We start from the raw sequence: 15,453 nt of genomic DNA on the forward strand, positions 1-15,453 counted from the left end.
AAGGGCATCCAACCAATCTAGCTAATGAGAAGCAAGCACCAGAAATCTGATAACATGAAAATCAGATTTACAATGGTGAATTAAGTCAAAAATTCAAAAGCAGTCTTTAGACTGTCTTGCGAAACGTTGTCTTTGACTTCCTTAGAAACTTCCTCCTGCCAAGCAGCCACAGCACTGGCATTACACGCTGGGTAAACACGACATTTGAGGCGCCCATTTCTAAGTGAGTTAGGGAAATCTAACAAAAGGAATGTGTGGTGGTGCCGTTGCAATCAGAAAAAGAAGAGAATTCCTTGCCGAATGTTCGCAACCAATCAAGTTAGGTTAATGAACTTAGATTACCTAAGGAAGTCCCAGATTGTATTTATGAAGCCCTAAAGACGCTTTCCCCAAAAGTCCTCCCGAGAGACACCATAAGCATCCATCTCTTATTAATATGCTTCTTTCAAAGGAAGAGGATGAGGGCGTTGGGTATGTGAGGCTAAGAGGGGAAGTGTGTTTTTCCTCAAGACTGCATGCCATTTCAGCCATGGAGACAGCAGAATATCACATAAAAGTCTGATTTCATCTAAGCAGCAATATGCATGAGAATTTATTTCGTCCCTTTTTGCATTTTGTATTACAGCCCAACAGTTTGCTGGAGGCTTTAGAGAAACTTGAAACATGCTTTGTGTTTTGAGAACGGTGCTGAATTGTTTCCTTTGCAACAGATTTAACAAGTGAAATATGGAGGGTTTTTTTTTTTTCCCTCATTTTCAGACACAATCTTGGCAGAATGTTTAAAAGAAAGATAAACAAAGTGTCAGGGACACTTACCAAAGAACACTAATGTGGAGAGGCAAGGGGAGGTGGGGAACAGAGTGAAAGCATCGAGTCACAAGGATGGTGGCCACTGCTAGAGTGGCCAACGCCAAGATGTGACTTTTCTCCTTTGGGATGATGGACACTGTGCTCATTCCAAGTAGCCCTGACAAAGCAGAAGTGCAGAGGAAGCTGTCGTCCTTTTCTTCTCTGCCCCGTGGGGTAAGTCATAAAGTCCTTCTCGGTACCAGCGTCATCTATTTGCAGAGAGGTTAAGAGTCTGAGTGCGAGAATAAATGCTCAGCTTCCCAGATTACCTTGTTCCCTGGGAGGCTTTGTCAAAACCTAACAGAATTGGTATGGATGCTCCGAATCTGTCCGCTCTCAGCACCCACAGATGTTTTCCCTTGGCAGAGACAATAAGCATCGAGGATGAAACGTTACTATTTAATAATTAATACCATTCAAACTCTCCCTCCCTTCTGTTGAAAGTTGGTCCTTCGGCATAACTGCTGATGTGCTGACATTCTGGAACCCCCGACGTGCTGACTTCCATGCTATTGTAACATTATATTCAGGATAAAAGTGCTTTCATTTCCCAAGATGTACTAATTGTAGTTTTCACAAACCGGGCCATATGCTGGAATCTGTTCCTATACCTGTAGTTAGTTACATTTATGTAGAAAAATTGGGCAAATGATTTCTTTCAAAGAAATTACGAATGTGGATTCTCTTAACATTCCCCTGAACATTTTAATTGTGAAACCCCTATGTTTTTATCATCTGTATAGCATACTATCTGTAGCACACTGTCACAGAATTATATAAGACAAATGCCTGTTTCTGAATGTAGATACCTTCCATTTCCTTTAAATCGCACTACACGGGATGCCTGGGTGGCTCAGTGGTTGAGCATCTGCCTTTGGCTCAAGGCATGATCCCAGGGTCCTGGGATTGAGTCCTGCATTGGGCTCCCCATAGGGAGCCTGCTTCTCCCTCTGCCAATGTCTCTGCCTCTCTCTCTCTATGTCTCTCATGAATAAATAAGCAAAATCTTTTAAAAAAATAATAAATAAATCACACCACACATCTATAAAATATAGCCTTTGGGGAATCTGAGTGAGAGGTTTCCAGGTAGCCTTTGTATTACCCTCCCAACTCTTCTGTGACTCTGAAATTATGGTAACATGAAACATTTAAAAAAAAAATCTGAACCGTACTTGAACTCACTTGATACACTCTCTTCAAATAAGCTGAATCTTCTGTTTTATCTCCAAAAGCAGTAACGGAAGTAAATCCAACATCTGTATGCAGAAAACATTTAGATTAAAGGTTCTACCAAACTACCTATAGAAACATAAAGTAGCAGATATGTTTGTTGTGTGACTAACAAGGTCACAGGCTGTTCAGCAGCTGGAGCAAACTCGATTAAGACCGTGATAATCTTTTGAAAGACTGTAATTTATCTCCATTTGAAGGGCATTATCTTAGTTCTTCAGCTATCTTGGGGAGCAAGGTTAACAAATATTCAGTGATGAATTTTTGAAAGCTGTAGTCAGATCTTGTTCTCCTGCACCCTGCTAAAGGGCCGTCAAAAGGCAGTGAAATAAAAATTGTCAAATTTGTACACAGACTTACTTAGTGGCTGTTATCTGAGAAAGCGGTTTATGATTCATACAGTCACTACCTTTACTTAAGCAATTTCTCGTTTGGTTTAGATGGGAAGACAATCTGTTCCCATTGCTCACGTGGGAGAGATTACCACAAAAGGCTCTTGTTTACTTGAAATAAGAAGCTATGAGACACAAAATCCACCCAGAGGGGATCTGTACTTTTAAAAGAGTCTCATACTTTTGCTAAGGGTCAGCATTCTTGACTGTCTTCTTACTAAGCAGATTTGATTTCAATGTGGGGTTATGGGTCTATAAATAGCCGTGACTATTTCAAGTGGGTTTTGATACTAATTTTTAAGGAGGAATGATGGGACTTCTTCCATGTGCTAGGAGTTCTGCTTAGTAAGCAAGTTATTCTCACTGAATTTTCCCAACAGCCACATAAGACGCGCATTAGTTATATCCTACAGATGAGCACCTCTAAGTGTGGAAAGATGAACTAAGTATGCACCACCAATTCACACTGTGAGTCACTGGGAAGTGAACTGGAAGTAGATTCACCCAAAGATTGTATCTTTCCATTACTACCTGTGCTGGCAACTCTGTCCAATGTCTTTGCATAATTTTTCCTGGTCATTTGCCCAAGTGACTGATTTTTTTTTTCCACTTTACACTGGGATCAGTTTTTTTTTTGAGGTGCAGTATGTCTATGAGATAGATATAGAGAAGACCAGAAAAATCTCAATAATATGTGCTAACATGGCTTTACTTGTTTTCAAGGAGGGTAAGTGGGAATGGGCAAGTGAAGGGGAGGAGAAACTGTAAAGTCATTCCGTGTCTCATATATTAAGGTTCCCAGAAGCTCTAACTTTCTAATATTATTTTATGAAACTTAACCTCTTGCCACTGGTATACTGGCGGTGCTGACCAGAGCAGTGGGGTAAAGGAGAAAGAGCAAGAGAAATCCAATTCAGTGTTTTGCCAAAAAAAAGTCTTGTGTGCGTATGCTTTGCTTTTCCATTTTTTTAAAGCAGTTTTTCAGTATTTTTAGGTCCTTAGTAGCTCCCACCTGATTATGCCAAATCCTCTCAGCATAGGAAATACCGGGAATTCCTGGCTTTGTTGATACCCGGGGTATAATTAAAAGAATGAAGCACGGCCCCACTGGCTTAAAAAAATATATAGTATATTTAGAGACTTACATTGCACAAATTTAATGTTTCTACCTGCAAAATAGTAAATGCAGATCATATTTTTGCTACTCATAAGATAATTGCAAGATTAAAGATATTTTCATTCACTGTAACACTATGCAAGCTTAAAGAAGTGTGATGATAGGAGTCACACATACTTGAATGCATTTGTAAAAATTCATCAAATGTACACTTAAAAAGAATGATTTTTTAAAATATAAACATTTTATCTCAATAAACCTGACTGAAAAAAAGGTAATCATCCTGTCAGTACATTCTTTTGACTATATATGACCTTATTTGAAGATGTCATTAAAATCTTATGTTTGAGTCCTTTCAAGAATGTTACACCAGGCAGGGTCTGGCTACAGAAAAGTGGTACTCATCTGGCTTTTTCAGAATAGAAACCCAGCGCCTAGCAGAGTATCAGGCACAGGCCAGGGAACGTTTGTTCCTGTTGATGGACGACATGAAGATCCTCAATGATCCACTGGGTCACCCCCTACATGACCCTGTTAGCTCTGTGTCGTTCTTGAACCAAAGACACCCAGTAAGTGTCACCACTTTTTAAGGTCCTAAAGATCTTTGTAGATATTGGTGGCAGTGGCCATGTATTGATCTAGATGGAATCTTCTGGGTATTTTAGATCCTCTTTCATCTAGAGAGCAGTCACTGAGATGCTCTTAAAGCACATCTCCTTGGGGGTAAAGGATTGGGACATAACTTTCACCAAACACGAGAACTTTTACGTCTTGAACCTAGCATGGAAAAAATGAGGAGCAAAGTTGATCTACCTGGAAAAGTATATTTGTTCCATCATTATCCCTTCTGCTTAGATAGTGATGGATAATTACTTTTGGGATTCATTTTGCTTTACTTGCATAGACATAATTTAGAAGCTAATTATTTTTCCAATAAAGCTCAGATCTAGAAATAAGAAAATCTTACTATCCCTAAAGTCTTTGTTTTGACAAAGTGGTATATATATACATAAATCTCCGTTAGACTAGAGAAGTATTTATAGCAACTCCTTCCTAGTTATGAATTTTATTATATGAAATTCATTTGAGGAATAAGTTGAACAGAAGCAATAGAATATCACAAACATTGCGGATGTCTTTAGCTATTTATGTTTCGGTATGTAGCTGTAACAATATTACAACAAAATCCTTGCATGGTAAACATAAATACATCTGGGTTAAGCTATATCATCACATTTCTCCAGGAAATTGGCTGAATTCTGTTTTCACCAGTCAATTAAGAGGAAGATGTACAATTATGTGGAAATGCTGCTTTCTTCTATGAAATTTAGCCAATGTTAGAAATACTTTCATAAATGTTAACTACCCACCAAATTTCTAAAATCCTCCAAAATCTTACCTCAATGACTTTGGTGCTTCTTCATCTCTGAAAAGTATGCCCTGCCCTTTTTATATATCACAGAGATCTGCTCTGAGTTTGCTCCTTTTTTTTTTTTTTTTGTACTAGCCAGATGATGGGGTTGGCCCAAACCAGCTCATTCAACAGTAATTCCTCCAGTGGGAGAAATCTGCAGATCCACTACAGAGGCCGGGAGCTTTCCAACTGGTAGAACCGATGGTTTCTAAGAACTGATTGTTCAGTTTTCAGGATTTTGGTGAGCTGGCTATTAAACACAGCCATTCTTAAGAGTACATTAAAAAAGTATATTAAAAATCAAAGGTAACACACCACAACTTAGCACTTGCTAGTCATTTGCTACTACTTATCCTTTTCAGGCTATTTACGTTGATGATATCTGTAGGATGGAAATGGAAATAATGATTTGCTACTCCATGTCTTCCCAACTCCATGTTCAACAACCTTGTATTGGTAGCCTGAAATTGGCTATTGTTGGAAATCAGCAAAGAACTCAGGGCTGCCTGCCCACTTACTCCCCCAAACACTCATCCTCTCTTGCCCCCAGGAGTTGTTAAGCATTCACCAGCACATTTAACAGCTTTCTATTTGAAGTTAATTGGACAACAAAACAAAACAAAACAAAAAAGATGGAAGCCTCGTGACTGTAACTGTTCCTATACATACCACAGATACTATCATTACACAACTATACTTACAGAAATTATCTACCCATCCCTTCATTCAATATTTACCCAGTGCTGTTATGCACAAAGCACTATGCTAAGCATCGTTGTAATTGGAGTAAATAGACACTACACAACTCAACAAAGAAATGTCGAGTAATGAAAAGGACATGTGCTTTGCATTCAAAAAGGATCTGGAGTCTGAACCCAGCTATGCAGGGTGACCCACCTTCCTGGTTCTCCTAGGATTGTACTAGTTTTAGCAATAAAACCCCTATATTTTAGGGAATCCTACTGCCCTGGACAAAGCCAAACAATTGGTCATGCTGCAACTGACACTTAATGACGCTGAAAACCTGGGCTGGTTACTTTGTTTATGAACCTCAGTTCATATATGAAAGGAGGGGAAGAAAACCAATTTTTCAGGGCTGATATAAAGATCAGTGTTATATGAAACCCTATATACGAGAGTGTACAGACACTTAGGACAAAGCTGCACATATGCAAAGTGCTTAGTGAATGAGGGTATTTATTATTCATAATAAAATACAGAATCAAATTGGTAAAGAACGCTTGTAGGAGTTGAGATGCAACTGTATATTCTAATAGGAAGTTTTAGAAAGATACCATAAAAGACGTAGCATTTGATTTTGACCCATTAGAATAGAAATGGCCTTTAACCCATTATCGAACTATATCTCACTTTCTGATGCCACTATATTGTTTTTCAGTTTTTGACACCCTGATTTTCAGACCCTTGCCAACCTTAGCGGGAAACCCAAGTTATGACTTTCACTTTCCCTCTGACTGGCACAGGCCTAGTCTTCTCGAATGGTTGCAGCTAGGCAAAATGAAGCAGGTATGTAAATTCTGGTCTCTGAAAACCTTCAATAAAATGATGTGTTCAGCTTGCATATTAGTGGGATAAAATTAACTGGGAAAAAGGAAACCAAGATGTGATTTTCAGTGAGACTTAAAAGCTATGAAACTTCCTAAACATTAGGTGCTCACAAAATGCTATTCATAGTTCAAGTTCCTATTTCCACTTTAGTTCAGTTGCTTTCCAAAGCCTACAGAGCTGATGAAATACTCACAGGGGTCATTTAAAACCATAAATGGAACCTAAAAGCAACACTGTTGTTTGGAAACCCTTTGCACAGGGAAAGCTAGAATTTTGAATAGATATTAAGGTCAGACACATATGCAAACATTGACCTCACTGTTGAGGAAGTGGCTTCAGAAAAAGCCTTATATTGTTCACCTTCCTCTTCTTCAGGGGAAATTACTCTTACTATTCTTATTTTGTGTTTTAGGACTATATAATTGTGAAAACAGATGCCAAAGGATCACTTTTTTGGGGGGAGAAATGTGAGAAAATGAGTGGATACTGGGAGAAGACATTTGCTGACAAGGTTGCTGGTCTGGTGTCTTAGCCAGGCTCAAAGAGAACCTCCACTGATCTTGACCTTGTGGTAGCATGTCCTAATGCAGTCCCCTCCTACACTGAACCAGAGCTGTTCTACGTGGCCAAAAAAAGTATCATACAAATGATAGCATATGATTTCTGAACCTAGCTCATAAAAGATAAAATACAGTATGCCCAGTTAATTTTGAGTTTCACATCATCAACCAAAACCTTTTTAGTGTAAATACATACCAAATATTACATGTGCCATATTAACACCAAAAAATTATTTATGGCCTATTTGAAATTTAAGTTAACTGGGTGTCCTATATTTTTATTTGCTAAATCTGACAACCAGATGAAGAGCGCTTTGGCTTTCGCCTTTGTGGCTTTCACCACGTTGTGTAGACAGATGCTCAAGTGGCCTTGTGGAGAGTCCCATGTGAAGAAATGAGGTCTTCAATCACTGGCCAGTAACAGAATTTACCCCATGCTTATCATTTGCTTGATTATGTCCTTAGTGGCTACTGTAGACAGTGGATTCCATTTGAAGAGTCATATATGTTTTTACTTATTATTGTGTCCAAGTGCCCAATACAGCCCAGTGCCAGGCACTTGAGCAGTTTTGGCTTTGTTAAATGGCATAAAACAGTGCTCTGAACATCACTTCTGACATCTATAAAATGGGATAAGAATGAAATCCACCGTATATCTATATAAAAATCCCATTTACAATTGCATCAAAAGGAATAAAATACTTAGGAATACATTTAATCAAGGAGGTGAAAGACAGCACTCTGAAAACCAAGACATTGGTGAAAGAAATTGAAAATGACACAAATAAATGTAAAGGTATAGTGCGATCATGGGAGGAAGAATTAGTATCGTTAAAATGTTCATATTACTCAAAACAATCTGCAGACTTAGTGCAATCCCTACCAAAATACCAACAGCATTCAGAACCACAAAAGACCTTGAAAAAAACATTGCAATCTTAAGAAAGAATAGTAAAACTGGAGATTTCAAGCTCCCAAATTTCACACTATACTACAAGGCTACAATAATCAAAACAATATGGTATTTGCACAAAAACAAACACATAGCTCAATGGAACAGAAGAGAGAGCCAGAAGTAACCCACGATTATATGGTCAATAAATCTATGACAAAAGAGGCAAAAATATGCAACTGGAAAAAGTCTTTTCAATAAATGGTTTTGAGAAAAGTGGATAGCCAGACTCAAAAGAATAAAATTGGACCACTTTCTTAAACTATATACACAAATAAACACAAAATGAATTAAAGAGCTAAATATAGAATGTGAAACCATAAAACTTCTAAAGGAAAACACAGGTAGTAAACTCTTTCACATCAGTATCAGCAAGTTTTGTAGATCTGTCTCCTTGGGCAAGGGCAACAAAAGGAAAAATAAGCAATTGTGATGACATCAAACTAAAAAGCTTTCACACTAAAGGAAACCATCAACAAAACACAAAGGCAACCTATTGAATGGCAGAGGTTATTTGCAAGTGATAAATCTAATAAGGGGTTAGTGTCCAAAATATAGAAGGAACTTACACAATTCCACACCAAAAAGCAAACAATCTGATTTAAAAATGGGCAGAGGACCTGAAAAGACATTTTTCCAGAGAAGGCATACTGATGACCAACAAACACATGAAAAGATGCTCAGCATCACTCATCGTCAGGGAAATGTAAATGGAAACAACAATGAGCTATCACTCATACCTGTCAGAATGTCTAGTAAAAAACAGATGAGAAACAACAAGCATTGGCAAGAATGTGGAGGAAAAGGAGCCCTCACACACTCTTGGTGGGAATACAAAGGGGGCAGCCACTATGGAAAACAGTATGGAGCTTCCTCAAAAAGTTAAAAATAGAAATATCATATGATCCAGCAATTCCACTTCTGGGCATTTATTCAAAGAAAACAAAAACACAAATATGAAAATATATATGCCCCCCTATGTTCATTGCAGCATTATTTACAATAGCCAAAATACAGCTGTGTATGCATACGGGCACGCACACACATGCTATACATACATACAGTGGAATATTACTTAGCTGTATAAAAAATGACATTTTGCCATTTGCAACAACACGGAAGGATTCAGACATGTTATGCTATGTGAAATAAGTCAAAGACAAGTAACTGTATCATTTTACTTATGTGAGGAATTTGAAAAAAATAAACACAAAAACCAGAAACGGACTCATAAATAGGGAAAACAAACTGGTGGTTGCCAGAGTAGTGGGAGTTGGGGTGGGGGTGAAATTGAGAAGGTTTTTTTTTTTTTTTTCTTTTTGAGAAGGGGGTTTTAAGAGGTACAGACTTCCAGCTATAAAATACCTAAGTCATGCGTGTGCAAGCACAGTACAGGGAATAGACTTAATATTATTATAATAAACTTGTATGGTGACAGATGAAAACTACACTTAACTGTGGCGATCATTCTATAATGTATATAAATGTCAAATCACTATGTTCTACACCTGAAACTAATATAATATCATGTGTCAACTATACTTAAAAATATAGATATTTAACACCCCCCTCCCCGATATCCTCCCTATAGCATTCCTGTGAAGATTAAACGAATTAATAGACTTAAAAATGTGTCAGGTGCACAAGAAGTGCTGAACACACACAGGAAGAGTGTTCCTTTATCTTAGTGATGAGCTTGCATTAGAATCACATGAAGGGCTGTTAAGATTCTGGTTATCGGCATACCTTGTTTTATTGCACTTTGCTTTACTGCTCTTTGCAGATAGGGCATTTTTTAGAAATTGAAGGTTTGTAGCAACCCTGCATTGACCAGGTCTTTCAGGGCCGTTTTTCTTTTCTTTTCTTTCTTTCTTCTTTCTTTCTTTCTTTCTTTCTTTCTTTCTTTCTTTCTTTCTTTCTTTCTTTCTTTCTTTCTTTCTTTCTTTCTTTCTTTCTTTCTTTCTTTCTTTCTTTCTTTCTTTCTTTCTTTCTTTCTTTCTTTCTTTCTTTCTTTCTTTCTTTCTTTCTTTCCTTTTCTTTCTTCTTTCTTCTTTTTTTTTAAAGATTTTATTTATTTATTAATGAGAAACATAGAGAGAGAGGCAGAGACAGGCAGAGGGAGAAGCAGGCTCCTTGCAGGGAGGCCCGATGTGAGACTCGATCCCAGGTCTCCAGGATCACACCCCGGGCAGAAGGTGACACTAAACCGCTGAGCCACCCGAGCTGCCCGAGGGCCATTTTTCTGATAGCGTTTGCTCACTTCATGTCTCTGTGTCACAGTAATTGGTCTGGCAATTCTCAAAATATACCAAACTTCCTCATTATAATTGTATTGTTAAGGCGAGCTGTGATCAATGAACTTCGATGTTACACTTGGATCTTGGGGTCCCATGAACCACACCTATATAAGGCCATGAACCTAATGGATAAATGTTGTGTGAGTTCTGACTGCTCCATAGACTGGCCATTCCCCCATCATGCTCCTTCTCCTTGGGCCCCCATATTCTCTGAGATAAAACAGTATTGAAATTAGCCCAGTCACTAACCCTACAGTGGTCTCAAAATGTTCAAGTGAAAGCAAGAGTCACATATCTCTCACGTTAAACAAAATTAGAAATGATTAAGCTTAGTGATGAAGGCCTGTCAAAAACCAAGACAGGCTGAAAGCTGGACTTCTTGTGCCAAACAGCAAATTGTGAATGCAAAGGAAATGTTCTTGAAGGACATTAAAAGCGCTACTCGTGAGTGATAGGAAAGCAAAATAGCCTTATTGCTGATATAAAGAAGTTTTAGTGGTCTAGATAGATCAAACAAGCCACAACATTTCCTCAAGCCAAAGTCTAATCCTGAGGAAGGCCCTATCTCTCTTCAAATCTGTGAAGGCTGAGAGAGGTGGGGGAGCTGCACAGGGACGTCTGAAGCTGGCTGAAGTTGGCTCATGAGGTTCAAGGAAAGTAGTGATCTCTCTAACATAAAAATACAAGGTGAAGTAAATGCTGATGTAGAAGCTGCATCAAGTTACCCAGAAGATCTGGCTAAAATAATTCATGATAGTGGCTACACTACAACAGATTGTCGGTGTAGACAAAACAGCCTTCTAGTGGAAGAAGATGTCATCTAGGGCTTTCACAGCTGGAAAGGACAAATCAATGTCTGGCTTCAAAGCTTCAGAGAGTCAATGCCTGTTTTCAAACACTCTCTTGATAGGGGCTAATGCAGCTGGTGACTTTGAATTCATGTTAAGGCTCAATTACCATTCTGAAAATCCTAGGGCCCCTAAAAATTATGCAAAGTTAATGACCAGTGTATTTTGATTTAAAAAGTAAAAAGTTTAAAAATAAAAGTAAAGGTAAAAAAAATATATATATGCAAAATCTGCTCTGCCTGTAAAGGAAACAACAAACCCCGGATGACAGTACTTTTTAAAAAAGATTTATTCATTTGAGAGAGAGTGGGGGGAAGGAGAATCTCAAGCAAACTGTCCACTGAGCACAGAGCCTGACACGGGGCTAGATCTCACAACCCTTGAGATCATGACCTGAGCTGAAATCAAAACTTGGATGCTCAACTAACAAAACCACTTAGGTCCCCACCATCCTTTTTAAAAAAGATTTGTTTAGCCAGCACATCTTTTTACAGCATGGTTACTGAATATTTTAAGCCCATTGTTGAGAACCAATGCTCAGAAAAGAAAGATTTCTTTAAAAATGTTACATCAATTAGAGAAAGGAAAAATATATATATAACCATTTCAATAGATGTAGAAAAAGCATTTGGCAAACTATAACATCCATTCATGATAAAAACTCCCCACAAAGTAGGTTTAGAGGGAATATACCACAACATAATAAAGGCCATGTATGAAAAACTCATTGCTAACTTCATGCTCAATAGTAAAAAACTGAGAGCTTTTCCTCTAAAAACAGGAATGAGACAGAAATGTCCACTCTCACCACTTTTATTCAACACAGTACTGGAAATCTTAGGAAATCTTAGCCACAGCAATCAGACAAAAAAAAAAAAAAAAAAAAAAAAAAAAAAGGAATGAAAGGCATCCATCCAAACTGATAAGGAAGAAGTAAAGCTTTCACTATTTGCAGATGACACTACATATAGAAAAGCCTAAAGATGCCATAAAAAAACTACTATAACTGATAAATGAATTCAGTAAGGTCACATTATACCAAATCAATATTCAGAGATCGGTTGCATTTCTATACATTAATAATGAAGAACTGGAAAGAGAAATTAAGAAAAAAGTTCCATTCATAGTCACACCAAAAGTAACAAAATACCCAGGGATAGACTTAACTAAGGAGCTGAAAGACCTGTACTCCAAAAACTATAAAATAATGATGAAAAAATTGAAGATGACACAAATGGAAAGATATTCCATGCTCTTGGACTGGGAAAACAAATATTGCTAAAATGTCCATACTACCCAAAGAAATCTACATGTTAATGCAACTCATATTAAAATACCAACAGCATTTTCCACAGAACTAGAACAAATTATTCTAAAATTTGTAGGGAACCAGAAAAGACCTCAAATAGCCAAAGCAATCTTGAAAAAGAACATCACTAGAAGTATCATAATCCCAGATTTCAAGGTATATTATAAAGCTCTAGTAATCAAAACATTATAGTACTGGCACAAAAACACATAGATCAATGGGACAGAATGGAGAACCTAGAAATAAATCCATAATTCTTTAATCAATTAATGCTCAACAAAGAAGGCAAGAATGTGTAACGGAGAACGACAATCTCTTCAACAAATGGTGATGGGAAAACTGGACAGCTACATGCAGAAGGATGAAACTAGACCTTTCTCATACCACACACAAGAATAAACTCAAAATGGATTAAAGACCTAAATGTGAGACCTGAAATCATAAAAGTCCAAGAAGGGAGACAGGGCAGTAATTTGACATCAGCTATAGCAACATTTTTTTTTTTTACATATGACTCCTGAGGCAAGGGAAACAACAGCAAAAATAAACTATTGGGAGTACATTAAAATAAAAAGCTTTTGCACATTAAAAAAAAATCAGTCACCAAAACTAAAAGACAACCTACGAAATGGGTGAAGATATTTCCAATGGCATATCCAATAAGGGGTTAGTATCCAAAATATATAAAGAACTCATACAACTCAAAACAAAAAAAACCCCAAATAATCCAATTAAGAAATGAGCAGAAGACATGACAGACATTTATCCAAAGAAGACATCCAGATGGAATGTGTAGAATTGTCAAATCACTATATTGTATACTTGAAACTATTTTAACACTGTTTGTTAATTATACTGGAATTAAAGATTTAAAACATGTTACTGCTCATTGACAATGCACCTGGTATCCAAGAGCTCTCATGGAGATGTACAGTGAGATTGATGTTGTTTTCATGCCTAATGACACCACATACATTCTGCCGCCCATGGTTCAAAGAGTCATTTCAACTTGCAAGTCTTATTATTGAAGAAAAACTTTTAATAAGGCTATACAGCTGCCATGGAGAGTGGTTCCTCTGATGGATCCAGGCAAGGTAAATGGAAATCTTCTGAAAAAGGATTCAGCATTCTAGAAGTCATTAAGAACCTTCACGATTGATGGGAAGAGGTGAAAATATCAACATTTACAGAAATTTGAAAGAAGGTGATTATAACCTTCATGGATGACTTTGAGAGGTCCTAGAGATCAGTGGAGAAGGTCACTGCAGATGTGGTACAAACAGCAAAAGAGCTAGAATTAGAAGTGGAGCCTAAAATGTGATCGAATTAGTCTAATCTCATGATAAAAGTTGAATGGATAAAAGTTGAATGCATTGCTTCTCATGGATGAACAGAGAAAGTGGTTTCTTGAAATGGAATCTACTCCTGGCAAAATGCTTTGAAGACTGTTGAAATGACAACAAAGGCCTTGGAATATAACATAAATTGAGTTGATAAAGAATAGCAGAGTTTGAGAGGACTGACTGCAGTTTCCAAAGTTCTGTGTGGGTAAAATGCTATCAAACAACATTGCATGCTTCAGAGAAATTGTTCACGAAAGGAAGAGTCTATTGATTTTGCAAACCTCAGTGTTGTCTTAAGACAACAATACATTTTTGTTATTTTAAGAAATTGTCACAGCCACCCAGCCCTCAGGAACTACCACCCCTATCAGTTAGCAGCCATCATCAACAAGGCGAGATCCTCCACCAGCAAACATGATGACTTGCTGAAAGCTTAGGCGATAGCCATTTTTAGCAACAAAGTTTTTTTTTTTTTTAAATTAAGGTATGCCTGCTGTTTTTTTTTAGACATAATGCTGTTATTATGCACTTAATATACTACACTACACTGTGAACACAACTTTTATAGGCATTGGGAAACCAAAAGATTCATTTGACTTGCTTTTTTAAAAGATTTTATTTATTCATGAGAGACACAGAGACACAGGCAGAGGGAGAAGCAGGCTCCATGCAGGGAGCTCAATGTGGGACTCCATCCTGGGACTCCAGGATCATGCTCTGAGCTGAAGGCAGAAGCTTAACGAGCCACCCAGGCATCCCAATTTGACTTGCTTTATTGTGATATTTGCTTTATTGGGTGGTCTGGCACCAAACTCACAGTATCTTTAAGATGTGCCTATAGTGAGCCCCACTTCCGTGAATTTCTAAATCAGTAGGTATGGGTGTGGCTAGATCATGCTTATGTTTCTAATTTTGCGGCTGAGCCACTGTTTGGGCTTAATGCTTTCAATGACTATGGCCATGCCGAGAAAGTGCCTTCTCACTTCTGTTTATAAATGACTTGTGTTAGCTGGGTATGGACCTCAGCCCAGGCAGAGCTGTCAAGAGTGTGAAGTCTGATTTCTCTTAACATAAGTAGGCACATAAGTCTCTGATTTATTTCTGGTTATAATCAATACCTCCAGACCAAGGGATGCTCTTAGCAGGCAGGAAGTCTGAAATAGCAGAAAGAAAGCAGCTTCTCTACTAAATGAGTTCTGCTCACCTACTACTCGTTTTGCTGGTTTCTGGACTCTGGTCTCACTGTGCTTGGAAGCTAAGTCTGTATATTCAGCTGAATTCCACACTGTGCTCCAATGTGGGTAGGAAATTCATAGTAAATAGTAAATGTTGCTGTAGTACATCAGAAGTAAATATTTTTTGTTCTAATTGGCAGAGGTTTTAAACATGAAACAGTTTCTAAAAGTGTTCCCTGTCATCAACTCCCTTCCAAGACACAGTCTCAACCCCAAAACAGTATAGAGGAGGAAAGATTTTTCTTCTACTTTCTCAGATTCTTTTTATGGGGCCTGCAAATTAAAATGGCAAAGACAGGGATACCTGGGTGGCTCAGTGATTGAGCTTCTGCCTTTGG

At 37.8% G+C, this 15,453-nt stretch overlaps 1 long non-coding RNA gene across 2 annotated transcripts in view; it reads left to right on the forward strand.

Annotated features, from left to right (window-relative positions):
• The first annotated feature begins 826 nt into the window (after positions 1-826).
• Positions 827-15,453, forward strand: part of LOC140641253 (uncharacterized) — a 46,548-nt gene continuing 31,921 nt past the window's right edge. For both annotated transcript variants that reach the window (XR_012037798.1, XR_012037799.1), the window contains exon 1: positions 827-1,023. This is a non-coding gene — a long non-coding RNA (uncharacterized lncRNA). The remainder of the gene's footprint in view (positions 1,024-15,453) is intronic.

Source organism: Canis lupus, chromosome 10 (genome assembly GCF_048164855.1).
Source record: "Canis lupus baileyi chromosome 10, mCanLup2.hap1, whole genome shotgun sequence".
In the NCBI taxonomy this organism is placed as follows: domain Eukaryota; kingdom Metazoa; phylum Chordata; class Mammalia; order Carnivora; family Canidae; genus Canis; species Canis lupus.